This window comes from Sorex araneus, chromosome 1, assembly GCF_027595985.1.
Source record: "Sorex araneus isolate mSorAra2 chromosome 1, mSorAra2.pri, whole genome shotgun sequence".
NCBI lineage: Eukaryota > Metazoa > Chordata > Mammalia > Eulipotyphla > Soricidae > Sorex > Sorex araneus.
Window position 1 is genome coordinate 218,606,282 of NC_073302.1, and position 23,341 is coordinate 218,629,622.

At 38.0% G+C, this 23,341-nt stretch overlaps 1 protein-coding gene across 6 annotated transcripts in view; it reads right to left on the reverse strand.

The window, feature by feature from the left end:
- The window catches only part of TRPC4 (transient receptor potential cation channel subfamily C member 4), a 250,640-nt gene extending 244,757 nt beyond the window's left edge, over positions 1–5,883 (reverse strand). For 2 of the 6 annotated variants that reach the window (XM_004619557.2, XM_004619554.2), the window contains exon 1: positions 4,138–5,122. The gene's annotated coding sequence lies outside the window, so the exon portion shown is untranslated. The other 4 variants (XM_055120153.1, XM_055120161.1, XM_055120178.1 and 1 more) reach the window with 4 other exon arrangements.
- Positions 5,884–23,341: the final 17,458 nt, after the last annotated feature.

The window sequence follows — 23,341 nt, forward strand, 5'->3', positions numbered from 1 at the left end:
AATCTCATGACTACTTAGAGAAAAATTTATAACTTTGAATTTATCCATAAAAGTAAAGTTTATCTTTCTTATCCACACTATTTTACTTTTATTTGAGAATAAAAAAATATAGAAACAATTTTGTGAAGAGCTCTTTTGTGATGAATTATTGACTATTCTGCTTTTGGCAGATGGGGCTTTAGTTCACAGAGTATTGTTTCAAACTTTATCTATATAATGGGATTGTTTATACCATAATGCTACATTTGAAAATTAAATGTAGAGATCACTATAGCCTGATACATTTATGTCTCAATAAAATATTGGTAATTTTATATTATACACCATGACAAGTAATGAAAATAACAATGGCCTAAATAGCAGGAAGACAATAATTCAAATCTTGACTCTACCACAGCTTTCTGGCTATTTTTGGAAAATATAAACTTGTCATATTTTTTAAAGGTGAAACAATACTTCAATTTTAAAGTAATATAATTATAAGTATGAGAACAAGTTTTTACCCCCATTAAAGTTCCTAGCATCATACCCAGCATACATTTAATACTCATAATTATCAACACTTCTGCTTTCTCCTCCTTTTCTTTTCTTGTAATAGTTCCTATTTTTCTGTCATAACTAAATTTTAACACATGGTCACTCAAGGATGTTACTTATGGTGATTTTATTCAGTATGTTTCAAAAATATAATATCAAAGGAAAGGAAAGATATAATGAAGGCATATCTGATTGAATTTCATTGAATTGCCATCACAAAAAGAATGCAGTGTACTAGATAGATTTATCACAGCATATTTTAAGTTAATGTTTTAATTAACATTTTTAATTTTATGTGTAAAACTGAATCTATTTGTCATCTGTTGTCTCTCAAGAAGCTCTTACTCTTTGAAACTGCAGTAATTCAAAGGAAATGTTTTTAAAAGGAGAAAAAGCATACATAATATAAGATACCAGATACCATCTACTTTTAGTTATAGAAGTAGATCAAGTAGATCCAGCAATAAAATTATTAACTCTTTTCTGTCTTATTTAAGTGAAACTCAACTTTCAAAAGGATTATTGAAGTTTTTTTAAAAAATATAAATATATCACTTCCTGTGACCTGAGAGGTATTAAGGGGTAAAGGTTTTCAAGCACCACTAGGAGTGATCCCTGGGTAAAGAACCAGTAGTTCTTTACACACAGTTCTTTTCAGCACAGTAAGTGTCGACCAAATCTGGACCTCTCCCCTCCCCTGCACCCTCTAGGTTAAAAAAAAAAATCACTTACTAAAGTAAATCAATTCATGGCAAAAGACTTTATCTTCAATTTTCAGATTTCCAAATGAATGGATTCTTTACCAAAATTTATCTTTAACATACAATAGTTGCTGTATTAATATTCTCAAGGGTTCAAAACTACACTTAATGCTAATTAAAAGATATCACCACAATATTATATGCCTGACAAACAAAATATTCTCAATAATGATTCTAAGCATAATAGTTTTTATATTTCCCTAGTTTATTTTCAAAAACAAAAGACTGACGTTTTCATTAGAAAAAATATTCAGCCCACACTTTATTGTCCTAGTTACTGGTTAGTATTTCTCATTTATCTATTTATAATTAGAAGATCCTTTACTTTTTGAACTCTGAAGTTCACAATATTAACCATCAAAGAAAGGTGTGCATATCCTAATTTTTTCTAATATGTGCTCTAATTAGAAAGTATATTTTTACTATGAAATGCAGAATTGATAATCTGAATAACTATAAATTATCCTGGCAATCAGTCATGCAAAATTTTCTCTCAACAAGATATTTCTAAAAGAAATATTTAATTCAGGAGGGTTAATCATGACAGTTTAAAAACTATTCTTAGGAACTGAAATAAATTTAACAATTTTTACAACAAGTATTATTTAAGCTAAAAAGTTGAAAATATACATATTGAAGATAAAAAGTTCCCCCTAATTAAAGTAAATGAAAGTAATATTTCTTAGGTTTTATGAATTAAGGTTATCCTATAAGGGATTTTGTTTTAGTAAAAGTTACTATTTTAATAACTAATATAACCATAAAACTAATATGAAACTTTAAATTTTCATAGTTTTCTCTGAGCATTTTGACCTTGACCTTCTGAGAACAACTGCAATAGAAAAACAAACACTAAACGAAAAAAAACAACATAATTTTCAAGCTTAAAAAGTAACGACCATCTGCTTTACTTGTTCTATCTTAGAGAACAAAGATTAACAAGCAAACTGAAAACATCTATTTTTCAAGGCAAGAGACTTTCAGAAACATTGTCTGGATTTAGCAGGTTTTGCTAAAGAACCATGCTTATTGTATCCATAGAGCTGGGTAGTTTATGCCGTAATGAATGCTCCTGATTTTGTAAATCAGAGGAAGAACTTTTCTAAATTTGTCAAACAAATTTTCCTTATTTTAACTCTACTTATTTATTCACTCAGTGGATAGCAAGCAATTCTTTCAACATTCAGTATCACTAACCTGTTATTATTTTTCTTTATGGAAAACTTTGACTTAAATCTATCAGCTCTTCACTCACTAGCCCCCAGTGTGGGCTACTCAGAGCACTTTTGACGCTACAGCTCTGTGATCTCTTACTGTTGTCAATGAAAGTACTTCTGTCTACTAACGTTTAGTAATCCAAGATACTTGCATAAAATTCTTTTAGCAATACTTAATAACTTCTGCTGATTTGCATGGACTGTAATAATTCACAAGCATAGTTTGTAAAGTGCTACTTTAATAATGTCCTAGTGAGATTTTTTTATTCTAATATTCCAAATACTAGTTATCCTATCCCCCTTATTAATGTGCTGATTTAAATGTTTAAAGGAGGGGGCATGATTTCTGGTCTACTGCTCAAAAGGGTATTACAATCCAAAGAATCATATAGTAAATCATAAAATAATGAGAATTTCAATGTCTTAACATATCCACCCACCCTTACCCTCCCTCATTGTCTAATTAAGGTTAGACATCAGACAAAAGAGAGCGGGTGTGGCTATCCTCATTCCCCCATTACCGAAAAATAAAAAATAAATCAACTCTAATTAACCTTTCATTGTAAAGAATTTGTGATAGGCTTTCGGTTGTGATTCCCAAGATGGAAAAGTCAGGAATTAAATGAGACCTTTGTTGTTGTGGTTGTGGTTTAAGTTTTCAGGTCAGCTCTTAATATACACATATATATTTTTTACAAGTAAAACCTTGCTTCTGCCTCCTTCCACTTCTTGGCTTGGTGCATACTCAGAAAGCAACCTGCTGCATTGTATAGCTGTGGAACTGAACCGGGAAGGGCCTCCTTAGGAGACCATGTGAGCAAAGAAAATAACATCTCTTCCATACAGCGGTTACAGAGGACAGAAGCGCTCCCTTCTCTCAGTCGCTCCCAAACCCGCTATCCCTTCCCAATATTCTTGGATCTCGCCGCAAAAGGCAGCTGAGTTCTCAAGTGGAACAAGAAGTTGTGCTATAAATTTTAGTGATTCGCCCAAGTAGCAAAGGGAGTCATTGATTTCACCAGAATTAGAGTCGCCAAGAAAGCTAAGGATCCCTGGCCACGGTCCAGCAGCCTGGACAAAAGGGTCCCCGTTTCTTGATAGAAAATAAAAATGACGCAGAGTGCAATTGATGGAAGGAATATTAACCACTCTCCTTCCTCTAGCCAACCCCCCTCCCCTCTCCTCCCGCTCAGTTTGGGGATCCGAGAATCCAGGGCTTACTTATACAAGCCCTTGGGCCGCCAAGATCTCCATTTTCCCCAAATGCATAAAAGGCTAAAAACAGCCTCCCTCCACAGCACCCTGGCGTTGGCTGCAGCTGCTTTGTTTACCATATAAGTCACCCGGGGCTTCGTTCCTCGCCCTCTCCCCTGCTTTAGTGCCTGGCGAGTGAAAGGTTAGGAGCGTTCCGGAACTCGGGGTCAGCCCGGTGGACCACGGAAAGCTGAGCAAACCCGCTCCCCAGCCTTCACGAGAACCCGAGCCTCCCTACGCCCGTGAACTCGCTGCCCACCGGGGGTAGCCGCCTCCCAGAGAGGAGCCGGCTTGCCAGGCAGTTGGAGAAACTTAACCGAGATCCCAGAGACGCAGCGAGGTGCAGCCGCGGTCGCAAGGAGCTTTACCTGCAAAGTTGCAATCTTCAGCTTGAAGAGCGGTAAATCCTAGGACCCGCGAGAGGCTGGTAAACGGCTCCAGAGCTCTCCCCGCAATTCCAGGGGGATTGTTTTAGGCGCTGCGGAGTTTTGGAGCATTCCAAGGAAAACGCACGAAGCTGGAGTCCAAGCAACTGGCACAGAACTGGGCGGAGTGAGGATGCTCTGAGAGCTGCGCCCGGGGAGCGGGGGAGGGGCGGCCCGGAGGGGGAGGTGAGCCCGGGGGTGGGAGAACTTAAGGCCAGCCCTGACCCTACAGAGCCTCGGGACAAAGTTCTCTTTCCCACAGCCGATTGTGCGGGAGCCCAGGACCAGGCTCTCCGCCGATCGTCCCGGGCAGCTGCCGCACTCGGGGTCCGCACAGACGCGGCTGGGAAGGGACAGTCCCTGAAGATGCGCGTCCCACGCAGCGCTCTGCTGGGCGGTGAAGGGGACTCGCGCCCCCGCAGGAGCTGACGCTAGGTCCCCGCTACCGCTGTCCCCGAGCAGCCTCCGCCTCCCAGGGCCAACTGCTTGGAGCAGCCAGTTGGGTATGCGAGCTCACCCCGAGCCAGCCATCAGCCACTCGAGTCGGGTGCCCGAGCCCACCCCGAGGTCCTGTGTACCAACCAGACACACCTCCAGGCTCGGGGCTCTCCCGGGAGGTCCGACTCCAGTTGGCTTCCAGACGGGGGCGGGAGGGGGGGGTTGGAAAGGGGGATGCTCCCACTCAAGTAAACAAGCACACAGGGTGCAGGTCGCCCGGTTTGAATCAAAGTAACCCCCTACCCCCACCTCGTAACTCTCAAAGCGTCTCTCGCGGAGCCTCCTCCGGGCTCCCGGCACCCCTTCTCCTGTCCTCAAGGTGTCAGACTTCCCCTGCAAGAGCAGGAGCCTGCGGCTCGCCGCCAGTGTCAACAACGGAGACGGTCGCAATGAATAAATGATGAGGCTCTGCGTTCCACCCACCCCCACCCAGTACCAGCTCTTACCCACAGGCACCGGGGAGCAGTAAGTTTCCAAATGGAACCCCAGACGCAGAGCGGCCCCGGAGCGCGAGGGCTGTAGGTTTGGTGGCTGCAGGTGGCGATCGGATCGTGTGCTTGTGTGTATGTGTGCGCGTGCGTGCGGGTGTGCGGGTATGTAATGATCACTTCAGCGTACTAAGATCTCAGCATAAAAAGTTTCCATCGGACCCACCTCTGCTGTTCGCACGCAAAGAAGATTAAAGCGCGGGGAAGAAAAGATGTGCGTTGGCCAAGTTGCAATAACTCACTGGAGCAGAGGGCAAGTCACTCACCGAGGCTTGGCTGGTCACGACCCCTCGACCTGAGAGTTGACTAGTAAAATAGCGAGAGGCGTCCATGCGGAATCTTGGCGACGATCGCTCTGCGGAGCTCACTGTGTCTCCTAGATTTCTTATCTTGCACAGAAGCCGTCAGATCTAATGGTCGAGGTAGCATCTCTGCAAGATGCCTGCTCCAGGTTGGCGCTAGTGCAACAGATGAGCAGCGACCTTTCCGGGCGCTACTCTGGCTGCCTCTGGGAGTCGGTGCTGTGCTGACTTTGAGGAAGACCAGTTTCCGCCCCAGAAATATTCCCCCGGAGGGAGTCAGGGATAGAACGCACCCTCGCGCAGACTCCAACACTCAAAAAATTTGCTTCTTAGTGATCTATTTTGTTTGTTTCAGTATTTACGAGATTCTAGAGGATCAACCACTGACACGTCAGGCAAGCTGCTTTTACCCACCCTTTTAAATCACAGCTCTTGTTTTTAAAGTTATATCTCTGTAGCTTGCTGCGTTTTTCTTTCCATGGGATAGGGATAAATCCAGTTCTAAGTTTGTACTTCTGTCTAAATGCTTAGATCACTAATTCTAGGTCAATCCTTCAAAATACACTGTGATATTTTGTGGTTAAACTAACTCCTTTGATACTTTCCCAGAAAACATAAAATGACAACAAATGGAGTCCTTTCTTTCCCTAAATCTCTTTTACTCTTTATTTATCTCAAAATTACACTAACATCTTTGTTTTCTTAATACCCATGACTTTTTAAAATATGCAGACACACATCTATTTGTGCACAGTTCTCTTTCCATATAACAAGGAAGTAGGACAATATGTATGAAAACTCGTTGAAAGTAATGCAACTATAATTTTTAATGAAATAACATATTTTCATTAATCATGAGCATTGTTAATGCTTAAAAACAAAAGTAAAGCTAACATTCCTCTAGTCATGTTTTGTTTTAGTCTAATGAGCAAAACTACTCATTATTAGACTGAACAATGAGCAAAAATATTATGTTTGAGTTAGTCTTTAAAGATAGAATTCTTTAAAAATTACATATTGAAGTTTCTATCTTTGTAATTCGTTTAGAGAAAGAGGATCAATGACAATATATAGACCCAGAATTGAGAATAAGACCTTCACTTTGCAGACTTAGCTTTTAAACCAATATTTCCCTCCTCTGTTCTTAGGATTTGTTCTTTTTAATAAATGACATCTATGTCATAATGTCTGTGAGAGGCATTTTGTTTACTTCCCTAATTTATTACTTTTTCCAATAAGAAATGTGCTTTGAATTTACAAAACAGAAAGGAATAGCAAGCAGAGCTAACTGGGTAACTGTGTTCCCATGGGAAGAAGAATGTTCTATTGATTTCTGAGGCTCATTTCCAATGGTTTCGTGTGATTATTGATAAACAACCCCACCCCACCTACTAAAGTGGTTATTAAGTATAGGAAAGTTATTTGAAATCCATTTGAACACAGGAACTGCTTGTTCTCTAGCCATTAGTAATAGAAGGAAAAATGGTCCGTTTTGGTTTTGTTTATGATATCAAAATACAAACCTGGCATCATTTCACAAGCACTCTACTTAAAATTCATTGAAATTAAAGAAATTCTTAATAAATGTTAGATACTTAATAGAAATTTCAGTTTTATACCTGAGCCAAAAATATAAGAAAGTACTCTTAGTTTTGAAATGAGCCAGAGACAAGTGGCCCAAGAAATGATAGAGCAATAAAACAATTCTTTGCAATGCCTACTCATAGTTAAAATGTATCATGAAATAGGAATTAGAATACCTTAGAAACTTTTTCTAAATTTGTCTCCTACTACTTATGGGTGAAAAAAAAAACATGAAGCTCTTCCTTCCCAAGCTTGTATATCTCAGATTTAGAAGCAGTTTCATAGAGATTTATTTTAATTTTTGGTTCTGCATATGTGTTTGTAATTGCATTTTATGTGATGGTAATACTTGGCACAGAATGCTGTCATTAGCAAATATACCACATTTGTAGTAAAAATTTCTCATGTTTTATCTTTTTGGGTCACACCCAGAGATGCTCAGGCATTACTCCTGGCTCTGCACTCAGGAATTACTCCTGGCAGTGCTTGGGGGACCATATAGGATTCTGGGGATTGAACCTGGGTTAGCCGTGTGCAAACCCTACACACTGTACTATCTTTCCAGCTCCCAAATTTCTCATTTTTTATTTATTAAATTTTAGAATAATACTAATTTATTTTAAAATGGTTTGATTTTACATACTTTGAGTGATCAGATTTGTTTCTGAGTGAGGCCTCTTAGTACATTAATATTTCTAAGTCTTTTTCCCTTTCTCATGTTTATGATTTTTTTCAAGCATTTTTAATAATTTCACCTATTAAAATGAAATTGCATTGTCATTAAGTTTATGGATCATATGTCATGATGCCTGCATTTGAAATATAAGAATCAATGTCATTCAACAAATACTTATTAGATTTATACAAAATATAAGTTCTTCATTTACATCAAGAATTTACATCCTGCCTTTGCCGACTTAAACACTGGAGAAATTTAAAATAATGAGTTTGCTAAATAATTATATATTATATTAGAAGATGATTAGTAAAATTTACCTTGGAGGTTCAAAATGATGTCAAGAACAAATAATGATACTAGATTGAAATTTTAGGCCAAATTGTCAGAACAGGGGATTTTTGTTTGATTTGGAGCCACAACCCTGCAGTGATCATGGATCACTCTGGCAGGCTCAGGGACCATATGTGATGCCAGAGATTGAACTCAGGTTGGTCATATATAAGGGAAAAACCTTACCCACTGCTTCATTGCTCTGGCTCTAGTTGTCACAATAGTCTTAATATAGACATATGTGAGCAAATAATTAAAGATTAGGGAATTGATTTGAAGATTATTGAGAAAGCACTTATAGATAAATGAATAATAGTATCTGATTTTATGTATTAGAGGTTATTTTTGGCTACTACATTCAAAGGAGGATATAATAAAGCAAAAGTGAGAGCAGGAGGGACCAGTTAAGAAACTGTAGAAACAAGGTAGGAAATATAGACCAAATTATAAGAATGAAAATGAATACATGAGTTTATAGTGTATCTCTTTGAGTTAGTGCTCTTGAAGTTTTCAAGTCAGTATTCAAAAGTGGAAGAATTTAATTAGTGGATATTTCTAGTCATCTTGTCGAAGCATCTCCACCCTGTTTTTCATAATGGCCTTACCATATTATTTTTCCATTTCTAGTATAATTTCCATTTTTCCTTATTATTACCAACATTTCTCTTTTCTTTCTTTCCTTTTTTGCCATATTAATATAATCCAGTCTGCTTAGTGAAACCAGTCAAAAAAAGAGAATGTGCTATAACTCATATGTGGGAGGTACAGAAATAAAATAAGAAAGTAAAACAACATAAAAACTACTTCTTCTTAGGTTAAGAACAAACTAGTAATTATGAGATGGGTAAGAAAAGTGGGTGGGTAAATTTGGTAAAAAAGGTCAATTGAAGGTCTGCCTCATGCAAGGCAAGTGCCCTTCCCTCTGTCCCTTAATTAATGTTTTAAACTAAATAAATATCATTCAATTAAAACTTATCTTTAAAAATTTTACATATAGAACCATCCAAATTTTCTGGAATATCTGTCTGCAGATTGTAAGAAGTATGAGTGTGGCAAAGAAACCTTGGCATCAGTAGCCAGATATGTGAGTAATTAGTGTTCTGAGGTGGAGAAAATAGAGAAGTTGGAATATGGTTTTAGCAGAAAATTAAGAAATTTCTTTTGGTTACATTTTATCTCATATGGCTATTGGGGCACTTTGAACAATTATGTGACTTTGAACAATTCGATTCAGATGATTGCTGAATCATCTATCTTTAGTTTATAGTTAATTAATGAATACTACATCAGCTGATCAAAGTATTTTTTATCAGAGTAGGGGCTACAACTTGAAGTGCTGTGTGTGAAGGAGAAATATGCTGGGGATCGAGTTGAAGGTACTACAGGTGCAAGGCATGTATTGAGCTATCTTTCTGACTTCTTACCAAATAATTTTTTAAAAAGGTTAGGATAGACCATCTAGTAGAGTAAATAAAGCCACCTTCTTTGTCATCACCTTGCCTAGGATTAAATACTAACTCTAATACTAACTCTACCATTTCCTACTTGTATGACTATAGATTTTCCTACCTCTGTATATTTATTTCTAAACCTGGACATAGGAAGTGACTATCCCCTTAGATATGTAATATGCATCAATAACTGTAAATTGTTCATTATCATTATAAGGGTTATATGTTGCTTTAGTTTTTAGTTAATGTAGATGTATAATCATACTCTGATTTTTTTTCAGAGGAAAAAGCTGTTTCTCTAAATGTTAATACATATGTGATCTTTTCAAGAAAGTTGTCTTACGCTGATAAACTTCTTGTGACTTATGGGTACAGCAAGGTTTTCAAATTTAAGAAATTTTAGAGCTGCAAGAATAATTCAGACTTCGGTTATCTGGATTTTCCTTCAACCCAGCTGTGCTAAGAACACTGGCTCCCACTGTGTAGGAAACAGCTCCAAGTCAGGAATCTCATGGCATGAATGATCAAATGATCATTGAGTTCTCATTCCCCCAAAACAAACAAAGAAACAAAAATCTTTGAAGGGCCATAGAGATAGGACAAAGATAACAGCTTTGAAACAACAATGAGATATCATCTCACACCACAGAGACTGGCACACATTCAAAAGAACAAAAGCAACCAGAGCTGGTGTGGATGTGGAGAAAAACTGGATACTCTTTCACTGTTGGTGGGAATGCCAACTGGCCCAGCCTTTCCAGAAAACAATACGGAAAGTCCTTCAAAAACTAGAAACTGAGCTTTCATATGATATTGCAATACCACTTCTGGGAATATATCCCGAGGATGCAAAAAAGCACAGTAGAAATGACATTTGTAATTATATGTTCACTGCAGCACTGTTCACAATAGCCAAAATCTGGAAACAACCCAAGTGCCCTAGAACAAATGACTGGTTAAAGAAGCTTTGGTACATCTACACAATGGAATACTATGCAGCTGTTAGGAGAGATGAAGTCATGAAATTTGCTGATAAATGGATAGACATGGAGAGTATCATGCTAAATGAAATGAGTTCAGAAAGAGAGGGACAAACATAGAAGGACTGCACTCATTTGTGGAGTATAGAATAACATAACATGAGACTGACATCCAAGGAGAGTAGATAGAAGGGCCAGGATGATTGCCCCATAGCTGGAAGCCTGCTTCATGAGCGGAGGGGAGAAGGCAGATGGAATAGAGAAGGGATCACTAAGAAAAAAAATGATGGCTGGGGGAATCAGTCGGGATGGGAGATGTGTGCTGAAAGTACATAATGGACCAAACATGATGAGCTCTCAGTGTCTATGTTGCAATCCATAATGCCCCAAAGTAGAGAGAGAGTATGGGGAATATTGTCTGCCATGCAGGCAGGGGGATGGTGGGAAGGGGGGTATACCCAGGATATTAGTGGTGGGGAATGTGCACTGGTGGAGTGATGGGTGTTTGATCATTGTGTGATTGTAACCCAAACATGAAAGCTTGTAACTATCTCACAGTGATTCAATAAAATTTGAAAAAACAAAAAGGCTCTTGCTTTGATGTGGTCAGCCATGTTGGATCACATAGGTCTCAGAGCACTGTCAATAGTGATTCCTGAGCACAGAGCCAGGAGTAGGTCCTGTGCATACTCAAATGTGGCCTAAACTCTGACCATCCTCCCCTATCACCCAGCAAAAACCAACAATGAACAGCTTTGACGTTTCAAAGCTATACATATATACGTTTCAGCTATACATTCCTCAAAATAGAACTTTAAATATCTTATCATTCATAAGTTCTTTATGATGCAAATCTTTAAACTATTTCATTTTCTTTTTATGTACTTAAATTTAGAGGATTTCTAAGTGCTGGAGATCTAGTATCAGAGAATGCATGGGTTCAAATCCTGCCATTATTCTTTTCTAACAAATAGTATTGGGCAGTAATGCCTTACTATTTTGTCACTAATTCTTCACTTGGCAAATGGATACCATAATAACAGTATTTGCTTTCTACAGGTGTTATGAACTGAAATCTTGTTGTACTTGTAAGCTCCGCATGAGAGTTCATAATGTAGTAAACTTTATTTCTTCTTTACAGTGCTTTGAACTTAAGAGCTTTTGGAAAAGAAAATATACAGAGCACAACATAAAGGCTTTAAAGCTGTAGATTTTATATATGATGGAAAATTACTTTTAAGTGAAGAAAATAAATCTAGTTGTTAAAACAATTCTACAAATGTTTCTTTGTAACATGCCATAGAGATACAGAACCTAGTTGTTCAGTGTATTCAAAGAGCAATTCAAAAGATTTGTAGTCAAAGCCAGAAAAGTCACAGACCAAATACTGGTCTGTGTTAAGTATTTGGACAGGTGTTGTAGCAATTCCACTGCTAATTGTGGATTCTTGGATTCTCAGACTCCTCATTTGTTGTTTTAGCTTCTACTTAATTTATTAAAAAATGTTTTTAAGTCTAAGCACCATCATTTACAATACTGTTGATGATAGGGTTTCATGCACATGGGGCAGAGGTGTAGAAGTGGGGTTGCTGGGTCATATTACTCTTTCTAATCCTGAAGCAAAGAAATTCCTCTGTGACTATTAGAAATGCCACCAAAAAGTCTATCTTTCCTGAGCATTCCAACCATGACACAGATTCCTTTCCTTATATTACCTTGAAGAAGCAGAAGTGCTTTTGTTCAGTCATTTAACAAAATATTGACATAGGTATCTGATTTCACTTTTCTGTAGTTGTGAGCTCAGACTAGCCCTCCCAAGATATTCTTGGTTTTAGCACTGAAAGTCCAAAGTTCCTGGAAATGCTGCTGCCCTGGGAGAAACAGTACATTCGGTATTTTGCTTCTTAGTTGGTAACTCCAATACGAATTAAATTATTTTGCTTCTGAATATCCTTAGATTATTCTTGGCATTTTACCTCATTTGATATATTTAGAGTTCATACTTTGTCACTTGTGAAGAATTTGATCACCGTAGTAAATTTTGGTTCCTCAATAAGACTCCTCAATATGATTCTTCAATAATTTCACTGAAACCTGAATTTAAGTACTGCTAACTGTAACAACTTGAGAGGAATTTTATCCAGTAATTTTTAATAGGAAGGGACTTTCTTCTAACTTTGCAAAACAGTAATATCAACTATGGTATGTGTTATTCTCAGTTCAAAAACTCAACTGATATAATAGGGGTTAAAAATACATTTAAACTTACTGGAGGGGATTAGAGAGATAGTACAGTGGTTAAGGTATTAGTCCTGTATGTAGTGTAACTGGGTTTAACCCCCTGTCCCCAGTGTGCATCCCGAACTCATGAGGAGTGAGCCCTGAGTATAGAGCCAGGAGTGAAACTTGAGCAAGGCAGGTGTGGCCTGGTTCTCATTTACAAACCTGAATGCCATCCTGTAAACTAACTACACCTTCAATGAAAACACAAAACACTATAATATGATAAAAAAACTATATATATATATACATATATATATATATTCCACAAACAAGTGCGATCTTTCTATGTCTGTCTCTCTCTTTCTGACTCATTTCACTTAACATGATACTTTCCATCTTGATCCACTTATATGCAAATGTCATGACTTCATCTTTTCTAACAGCTGCATAGTATTCCATTGTGTAGATGTACCAAGGTTTCTTTAACCATCTATTTTTGGGCACTCCATTTCCCCCCCCAGATTTTGACTATTGTAAACAGTGCTGCAATGAACAGAGAGGGAGACTAACATCCAAGAGTAGTAGAGATAAGGACCAGGAGGTCTGCCCCACAGCTTGGAAACTGGCCTCACCTGCTGGAGGGAAAAGCAGCTCAGATAGAGAAGGGAACACCAAGTAGAGGACACTGGGAGGACACATCGGGTTGAAAGATGCGTGCTGAAAGTAGACTATAGATTGAACATGAAGGCCACTCAATACCTCTATTGCAAACTACAACACCAAAAAGGAGAGAGAACAAAAGGGAATGCCCTGCCACAGAGGCTGGGCAGGATGGGGAGGGGGTGTGGGGGTGGTGAGAGGGATACTGGGATCATTGATGGAGGTGAATGGGCACTGGTGGAGGGATGGGTAAACAATCACTATATGAGTGAAATGCAAACACAGAAGTTCATAAGTTTGTAACTGTACATCATAGGGATTCATTAATTTAAAAAATTTTTAATTTTTTTAGAAAAATAATAGTATAGATAAGAACCAGGAGGTTTGCCCCACGCTTGAAAGCTGGCCTCACATGCTGGGCGAAAAGGCAGCTTAGATAGAGAAGGGACCACCAAGTAAAGGGTGTTGGGAGGACCTGCTTGTGTTGGGAGATGTGTACTGAAAGTAGACTATAGACTGAACACATTGGCCACTCAGTATCTCTATTAAAAACACAACACCCCAAAGAAGAGAGAGAATAAAAGGGAATGCCCTGCCACAGAGGGGGGTGGGGTGGAGGTGCCGGGGTGGGGGTGGTGGGAGGGATACTGGGATCATTGGTGGTGGAGAATGGGCAGTGGTGGAGGGATGGGTATTTGATTATTGTATGACTGAAACACAAACACCAACTCTTGAAAGTATATAACTGTACCTCATGGTGATTCACTAATAATAAAAAAGACTTAAAACTAAAAAAAAATAAAATGAAATAAAATATTGAGGCCAAAAAATACCCCTTATGGGTTCAAGGCAAAAAAATCATATATATCCAAATATATCACAATCGTAAATAGAATAAAAAATCATTTTTCCAATCCGTAATAAATTTTAAAATAGTTTGAGCACATTGAAACTTTAAATAAATAGGGTAGGGATATAATTCAAAGGGCTGGAGTGCAAAGTTAACTTGTGCAGAGCCCAATATTCAATCCTCAGCACCAAAAGTCTCCTGAACACAGCCAAATATAACTCTGGTGGTGGTCCCAGAGTTGCTGGCCCCAGGTGACACCCCAGTACCAGGTTTAAGCAATGCATTCTCATGTCACAGTCCTCAGCACAAATATGGAGGCCCATAAAACAAATATGCTGGGGCTGGAGAGATAGCACAGCGGGTAGGGCGTTTGCCTTGCACGCGGCCGACCCGGGTTCAAATCCCAGCATCCCATATGGTCCCCTGAGCACGGCCAGGGGTAATTCCTGAGTGCAGAGCCAGGAGTAACCCCTGTGCATCGCCAGGTGTGACCCAAAAAGCAATAAATAAATAAATAAATAAATAAAATAAAACAAATATGCTAACAAAGGTCAGAAGAGATAATACAGTGGGTAAGGTGGCTAACCTTGCAGGTGGCTAACACAGGTTTGATTCTCTTGCAGTCATATGGTTCACTGAGACCTAGCAGGAGTGATTCTTAAGCACATCACCAGGCATAAGCCCTGGGCACTGCCCAGTGTAGCTCCCAAACAAAAATTAACCCAAAAATAATACATTTCATGTTTCTTGATATAAAGCAATGTTTAGCACATTGTTGAACACACGTAATGAGTGTAGATTCCTATCACTTCACTTGTATCCCTTGTCTTCCCGTTGATCTTCGATTTGCTCGAGCAGGCGCCAGTAACATCTCCATTTGTCCCTGTCGCGTGCTAGAGTAGCCCAATGATATCTGCTTCCTCCAGGAACACAAAGAGCCTCAAACAGTTCATTCACGGTTTTGACGACGAAGTCTGACCATCTTGTTGGTGGGCGGCCACGCGGTCTTTTGACGTTCTGTGGAGTCTAGTCGGTAACAGTTCTAGTCCAATGGTTGTCTCTGAATCGCATTACATGTCTGGCCCGTCTGATTTTTGATGTCTTGACAAAAGAGACAGCGTCTCTGATTGTTGACCGTTAACAAAGTTCGGAACTCCGGATTCCTTCTCTCACTTGAGTGAGATGTGATACTCCTAGCATAGCTCTTTCGATTCCTCTTTGGGATACTCGAATAGTGTTCTCATCCTGTTTGCGTAGGGCCCAGGTCTCTGAGGCGTATGTATATTCCTAAAAATAATTATATTTGGAGGCTGGATACATAGTACAGTGTGTAGGGTAACATTACTTTATACATGGCCAACATGGATTTGGTCCTTAGCATCTCATATGGTCTCCCATGCACTACTAGGACTGATTCCTGAGCGCAGAGCCAGAAGTAAGTGTTGAGAACTGTTAGGTGTGGCCCATCCCTTTCCAAATTACACTTTTATGGTATTTTTGTCTTATTTTACTGATAATACCTCTCTAAATAATAAATTTTATTGTACTTGTGATCTACATTGATTATAGTTACTTAAGCTTCATTTATGTCATATTTATTGCTTTTTATTTCACTAATAAGAAAATTAGGAAAACTTCAAATCCCATTGTGGGTATTATCAAAAGCTACCTGCGTGATCTAAAAGGAATTAATATTTCTCTTCTGACATATATACTGAAGAATACAAATACTGCAGTTTCAGTTGAACTACAAAAGATGTGCAGTTTCCCTTTAAGCTTTATTACATACTTGGATAGCTATTTATAGAGGTAGTTTCAATTATTCAGACTTCATATTTTCCAATTAACTTCAGAGAAAATATAGTAGCTATTCCTTACCAGTAGGAGAATTTGGAGGGGGGACTGAAGGAAGAGAAGAAATAGGAAAGAGTAGAGGAAAAGGAGAAATTTGGTCTCTATGCGTCCTAGAAATAGTTTACTCCTGCCTAGAGAGTCAAGATACTTGAAATTGCTTAAGAAAATAAAACAAATTTTTTTTTACTGAACTGATAAAGTCTATTTTTCTCTGACATACAATAGTGATTTCTTATCAACAGTGTCACTTTTCTGCCAGAGAGGTCCTTGAGTTAAATTCAGGTTGGCTGTTGTAAACATGGCCTCTGCCATGTCTTGTCATAACTTGGTGCCAAACATAAAATGCTTGTTGCTAAGATGCAAATTTAGAGAAATGCTATGTTAACACTTTTGGCTTGTGTCTTTTGGGAATTTTTCCTATTTCTGGGAGAGTGTAAGTATGGTCGTGTGTATAAAAAGCAGTTTTGCTGGTTCTATTCAGACAGGGGAGAAGTTGCTCTCATCCAAAGGACAAGCTATGTACCACAAATCATGCTTTGGACGTTGTACTTATTTTGTTGTTGACTTTTTTAATTTTCAGGAAAATACTTGATATTCTAAAGCCTATATGTGCCTATTAAGCAATTTCAAAATTTATTAGAATAACAAAGCCTATTTATTTATTTAATTTGGGGATTGTACCCAGTGGTGTTCAGGGCTTATTCCTGGCTCTACACACAAGGGTCACTCCTGGCAGGCTTGGGGTCTAAATGGGATGCAGAGAATCAAATTTAGGTCAGCCCTGTGCAAGGCAGGTGCCCTACCTGCTATATTATTGCACCCAGCAAAGCCTTACTTCTAAAGTCAAATGGCCTGGGCAAAAGCTAACATTTTTATATAAAATAAACTTGAGTGGTCTTGGTCATGTTTACTAAGTATGGCGAACTTAAAGCTTCTCATCTACAACTTGAAAAGAATTGCTCATTTTCAGGATAATCTTATGAAATTGTGATGATATCAATGAAACATTCATACGTCATTTCATAACTATTAATCCTCATCTTCTATCTTGCACTGAAATAATTGTTCAAGTTACTTAAGCACAGATGCTTTGTCGTCCCAAGTTTTATTACAAGGTCATTAACCATTTATAGTAGAATTAATTTCAAAGGCTTTCATAATAAAATATGTGTATATGCAAGAAAAAGCTTATATTTTAAAGTGGAGTACATTTTTAGTGTAATGAAGTTCTTTAAAGAGAGATGAAACCTGGAATATATATTCAATAATCTAGTGCAGATAAAAATTTAGAAATATCTATTTAACAAATTAGGTGATGCATGAAGAAAATGGGTGATAATACAGGTTATACAAAATATATAAATTTATGTTTAGGGTCCACACTTAGTGGCACTTAAGGCTTACTCTTGGCTCTGTGATTAAGGATCACTCTTGGTGGGGGTGAGGGAACTATATGAAGTATTGTAGTCAAACTGGGTATGCTGTGTACAAGACAAACACCTTATTGGTTATATTATCTTTCTGACCCTTATTTGTGATGTTGTATGTAGAGATTAAGGCATAAAGATGTGGAATGGAAGCAAGATAGTATATGATTATTTTATGAAGGCTTCCAGTTTCTCATATGGAAAACTATCAGGTTTATTAAATCACAGAACTCAGTAAGAAAATCACTGTCACTGTACCACTGTTATCCTGCTGCTCACAGATTTGCTCGAGCAGGTGCCAATAACGTCTCCATTTGTCCCTATCGCATGCTAGTATAGCTCAATGGTGTCTGCTCTCTCCAGGAACATGAAGAGCACATTATTGTTAGTTATTGTTACTAGTTTTGGCATATCAAACACGTCATGGGGAGCTTGCCAGGTTCTGTCCTATGGGTGGGATATACTCGGTTGTTTGTCAGGCTCTCTGAGAGATATGGAAAATGAGTAGGGAGTGTCTTATGATATGTCCAGCGGCCGCAAAAGGAATATGTTCAGGAATATGTTACTCACACGTGAAGCTTGGCCCAAGTGTATGGGAAGTAGCCTTAAGCACGGCAGTGTTTGAGTTGTGGAGGTCGGCTGTTAGGGCTAGGTCCCTTGGAGCGGGGAGGGCTCTCACCTAGCCCCTGCTGGGGTGCCCCGAGTGAAAACAACCTGGCGCAGAATCCGTTGGAATGTTTATGGGGGCCTCATTTTATTCTCCCTTTCGGGAGAAGCAGCTGTGAGTTCTGGACGATGGCGGATGAGGAGATTATCTGGAGCCGGCAGGAGGTGGCAGTAAGAAAATACTAAGTTAAATTGCTTGCTTGAAGAAGTAAAAGCAATGTACTTCCATTGCAACAACTAGAACAATCATATAGAAATGTGACAGTAGTATCTAGTATACCAGCTTGTGCATTGAGAGCACTCAGTTATTAATAAGTTTTTAATGCTTGCACAGCACCATATTACAGAAATTCCTTTCTTCTGTCTCAATGACTTTTAGTACCTCTTCCCAGAGGGGCTTAAAACTTACTACTTTCTCAATCTGAATTGTTTCTGCTTAAATAAAATGAGAATAACTCATGACTCTTTCAGTTGTCTTCTATATTATATTACATTTGTCATCTTTAAGTTCAAGGATATGTGACATTAATTAAGCAAAATAATTTCTAATGAAAAGCTATAGAGTCAATTTAGGAATATAGATTTGAATTTTTTTTATTTTAACACTAGATGTTAAATTGTTCTTGCAAGTAGAATTGGTTAAAAAAACAGAGTGCATTAAGTTGAACATGATATCAAAGAAAGACCACTGTTTATAAATTTATTACAAATTATACCCCAAATAGATTCTTTTTCAATTCCAGAGCAAAAGAATTAAAGAATTTTTTAAAACACTAGCATAGAACACTTCAATAATTAAAGCTGTGTTGATTCAACAAACAAATATTTATTTTAAAATTATTTCACTTTATGCAATGACACTGGGGTATAGGCATATTTTTAAAGCTGGTTTATTCAAAATAAAAGGTATTAGCTTATTAACTTGAAAAAATTAGTTTTTGACATTACTATTTGATCTAATTATAACTAATTTTTACTTGAAAATGAAAAATGTTAGTTGCAAACAAACCAGGTTTCTTACAGTTGGCTAATACTGAGAGAAAATGGGGTCATGGCAAGCTTTGGGAACTGATCTAATAGACCTATATAGATGGTACTGTTGGAAAATTTGTAATTTTTATACCTTTAATTCTAGACACAACATTTCCATACAAGTCCTCACAAAAACAGTGACACAAATTACTGAGGAAAAAAATGATTAACTGGGAAAGACCTTAAGGTATTTAATTCAACTCTAGTTTACTGGGAAGGAATTGAGAAGAAATAAATCTCCCAAAATCATTAAATGTAATTTATTAGTCCAGAAGCCAGTGTTATAAGATGGAGAAAAGACAGCAGGATAGTTTTGAGTGGGACGGCATATGTGAGCAAGAGTAGCAATAAGTAGATTAAATTGGGTTGTTACCAGTGTGAAATACTAAATCCAAACACAATTAATAAAGAAGTGAACATTTCTGAGATACAGAGAACTATACGGTTGAGGTGGATTCCTCTTACCATGGTAAAATAAGAATGTATTTTAAAGAAAAACAAGTCAAATAAGAATGATTTTGTAAATCATTTTTGTAAATGATTTTATTTGTAAATCATTTAAATAGGTCTCCTTAGTTTCTCTCCAAGGCCAAATGACTTTTTACAAATGTTTTAAGAGAGACCTATTGGCTTTAAAGAATTATACATGCAAATAGCAAGCAATTCAATAATGCTGTTTGTTATTTATAAAATTATGTTTTTTCCAGTTATGTAAGTTTCCTGATTCCCATTTATGCTAAATACGGCCAGTCTGAATTTTTTTTGTTTAGAGTTTATACCCAACAGTACTCAGGACTTCTTTCTAGCCCATGCTTGCTAATCATTCCTGGTGGTGCTTAGGGGATCTTATGTAGTGACAGGAATTAAACCTAGGACTACTGCATGGAAAAGATGTGCTCCAGCCTAAGGATTCTTTTCATCATTCTGACTTTTAAGTTAATGTGGCAAATAATAAGTGCATGATATTATTTCAAAGAAGCTATGTCAAATGACTCTGTTCCATTCACTTCTATGAAACAATAGCCTCATTTCCCTCCTACAGTTTGAAGAATTTCCAAAATAGCTTTGACCACATTTTTTATTAATTAATATATATTTTTTCTTTTTTGGTCACACCCAGCGAAGCTCAGATGTTACTCCTGGCTCTGCACTCAGGAATTACTCCTGGAGCTTCTTGGGGGACCATATGGAACACCAGGGATCGAACCCAGGTCAGCCACATGCAAGGCAAATGCCTTACCCGCTGTGCTATCACTCCAGCCCTGCCCACATTTTTATTTAACAGTCTTTTTCAGCACAAGAGGCATAAAACAACAAGAAACAACATATCAGCATTTTAGACTCATTTTCTGTTGCCTGAATCACAACCTGTGATGTCTATTTTCATTCTCTTTTTCTCTCTGAATCCCATTACTACATCATTCAAAAATCTAAGTCCTTAATGGCAGTATCAATAGGCACAAAGTAAAACATAATGTGGTTAATAAGTAAGTATGTTAAGATGATTCTCAGATTACATTTCTAAAATAAATCATAATTGACAAGTTCTTGACAACTTTTATATCACATCATTTCTCAAACTGCTATTTGTTTGCAAAGCCCTCCATAAGGAAAATTTACAAAGAAAGACAAAAAACTGCTAGAAGTGAGACAGGCTGAATTGGTTTGTATGTTTGTTTTAAGTCACACCTTGTATTCTTATGTAGAGTTCATTCTTGGCTGGGCTTTGGGAACCATATGGTGTGTAAGGATGAAATCCTGGTTAGCTGTCTGCAAGCAAGCACCTTACCCACTGTAATATCTGAAATATTTTGTTTGTTTGTTTTGAGATAGGCAGAATTTTAGGGCATCAGAAAATATCCCTATTAGGTGACAGCAAATGACTTTATTATAGAGGTGTTACTTGTTGACCAAAAGGCAAGAGTTCCTTAGGAATAAAAAATGACATACACAAAAATTTAAAATAAAAAATTGAAAAATATTTTAGTTTACATTTAATAGCGGAAATTGGAAATTTAGTAACAATTTTAAATCAGTGTGGTAAAGTAAGGGTTGCTTTGTCATACTTAAATACCAGCTCTGTTCCAAGTCTTTTACAGTGAACTATTTTATTATTATATTTAATGGTGTAACTACTTAGATTATCTTTAATATCCTTGTCTACAAGGGCATTACATCTTGTTTTTTAATCCTCAGTGCAAAGCACTGAACACATACAAAACATACAAGACTGGGAGAAAATAGCTTCATCTTTTCTTGTACAAGGCTGTGATCTCATCTGGAATGGTTTCCAATATTCAGTTTCCTCTATATTTGTTGTTACCAATTTTATACCCAGAATAGCCTTTCAGGATCGATAATCTCATTTCCATTTTACACTGGCTCTTAGATAACTTCAGAAGAAGTGTGAAGTCATAGAGCACGCAGTGTCCAGTGCAGAGTTCTGATTCCAAACCTTCATTTATCTCAAACTCCGAGTTACTTCCACCACGAGGGTGGATCTCAAGCCTGTCTGTGTAGTACAACCTCTTGATACTTGAAAAAATAAATAACATTTCTGACAAGATGCCATATACAGCTGCTTAGTCTGCAGTCTCTCTAGATAGAACTTGGACAGAATCCCAGGAAATAATGCTGGTACACACCCAAGTGTAGGAAGAAGATGCTCTAGAAGATAGAATCATCTGCTCATGAATGGGAAAGGATAGGTAAGAACATTTCATTTCCACTAAAGATGGTGTGTGTTGGCTGGAGAAGGGGAACTATATGATTTGTAATCTGAGTCAGGGCATATTAGAAAGTACAGCTAAAGTGATACTATTAAAAAACAAGTGCATCAACACATCCAGGCCTGCCCTAAGCAAGAAAATCAATTGTTAAAAAATTTAAGTAAGGAAATTGATTTAAATACTGACTAATAATACTATCACTATTAATGTTCTGGGCATGCAATATTGCAGTACCACATCCATTACCAGAGTGTCAGAAGCCCTTTACCACTGTATCCAGGGTCCCTCTCCCTCCTTCATGCTACTTAACAAACCTAATTCTATAAGCTTATAATTCTCAGGATATGTTATTGGCAATTTTCTATTTCATTTTTATTTCTTTAAACCCTACAGATGAGAGATATCATTCAGTATTTGTTCTTCCTTTGATTTATTTAGCTCAGCATAAAGTCCTTCAAGACATCCATGTAGCAGAATTGTAGGAGCTCATCATTTATAACAGTGGAGTAATATTCCATTGTGTATATATACCACTTGTATCATCTGTACTATGTGTCATCCCATTGCTCATCGATTTGCTTAAGTGGGAGCCAGTAACGTCTCCATTCATCCCTGTCACATGCTAGTGTAGCATCTGCTCACTCCAGGAACACAAAGAGCCTCAAACCATTCATTCAGGGTTTTGACAAAGAAGTCTGACCATCTCGTAGGTGGGCGGCCATGCGTCCTTTTGATGTCCTGTGGAATCCAGTCAGTCATGGCTCTAGTCCAGTGGTCATCTCCAAATCACATAAACTGTCCAGCCCATATGATTTTTGACGCCTTGGCAAACAAGAGACAGTGTTCCTGATCCTTGATAGTCAATGGAGGTTGGAACTCCGGATTCCTTCTCTCACTTGAGTGAAGCATGATACTCCAAGCATAACTCTTTCCTCTTTGAGAGACCCGAATAGCATTCTTATCCTGTTTTCGTAGGGTCCAGGTCACTGAGGCGTATGTTAGTGCAGGAAGAATGATGGAGTCGAAAAGATATGCCTGAATCCAGAGGTTCTTCATCCTCTTAACAACCTCTTTGATGCTCTTGAAGGCCTTCCATGCTTCTCTCTTCCTCCTGCACAGCTCAAGTGCCAGGTCGTTCATCATGTTGAGTTCTCGACCCAGGTACACATAGCTGCTGCATTCGGAGATGTTTGTTCCATTTGGAGCAAATGGAATGTCAGGGACTAGTTCATTTTTCACAAACATCGTTTTGTTGAGATTCAGCTGCAGTCCGACCTTTCCACACTCGTGGTTGAAGTTGGCCAGCATTTGTGCTGCTTAGCTAACGTGTGGTGTTATGAGAATGATGTCATCAGCGAAGCGGAGGTGGTGTAGTTGCCGACTGTCTATCTCAC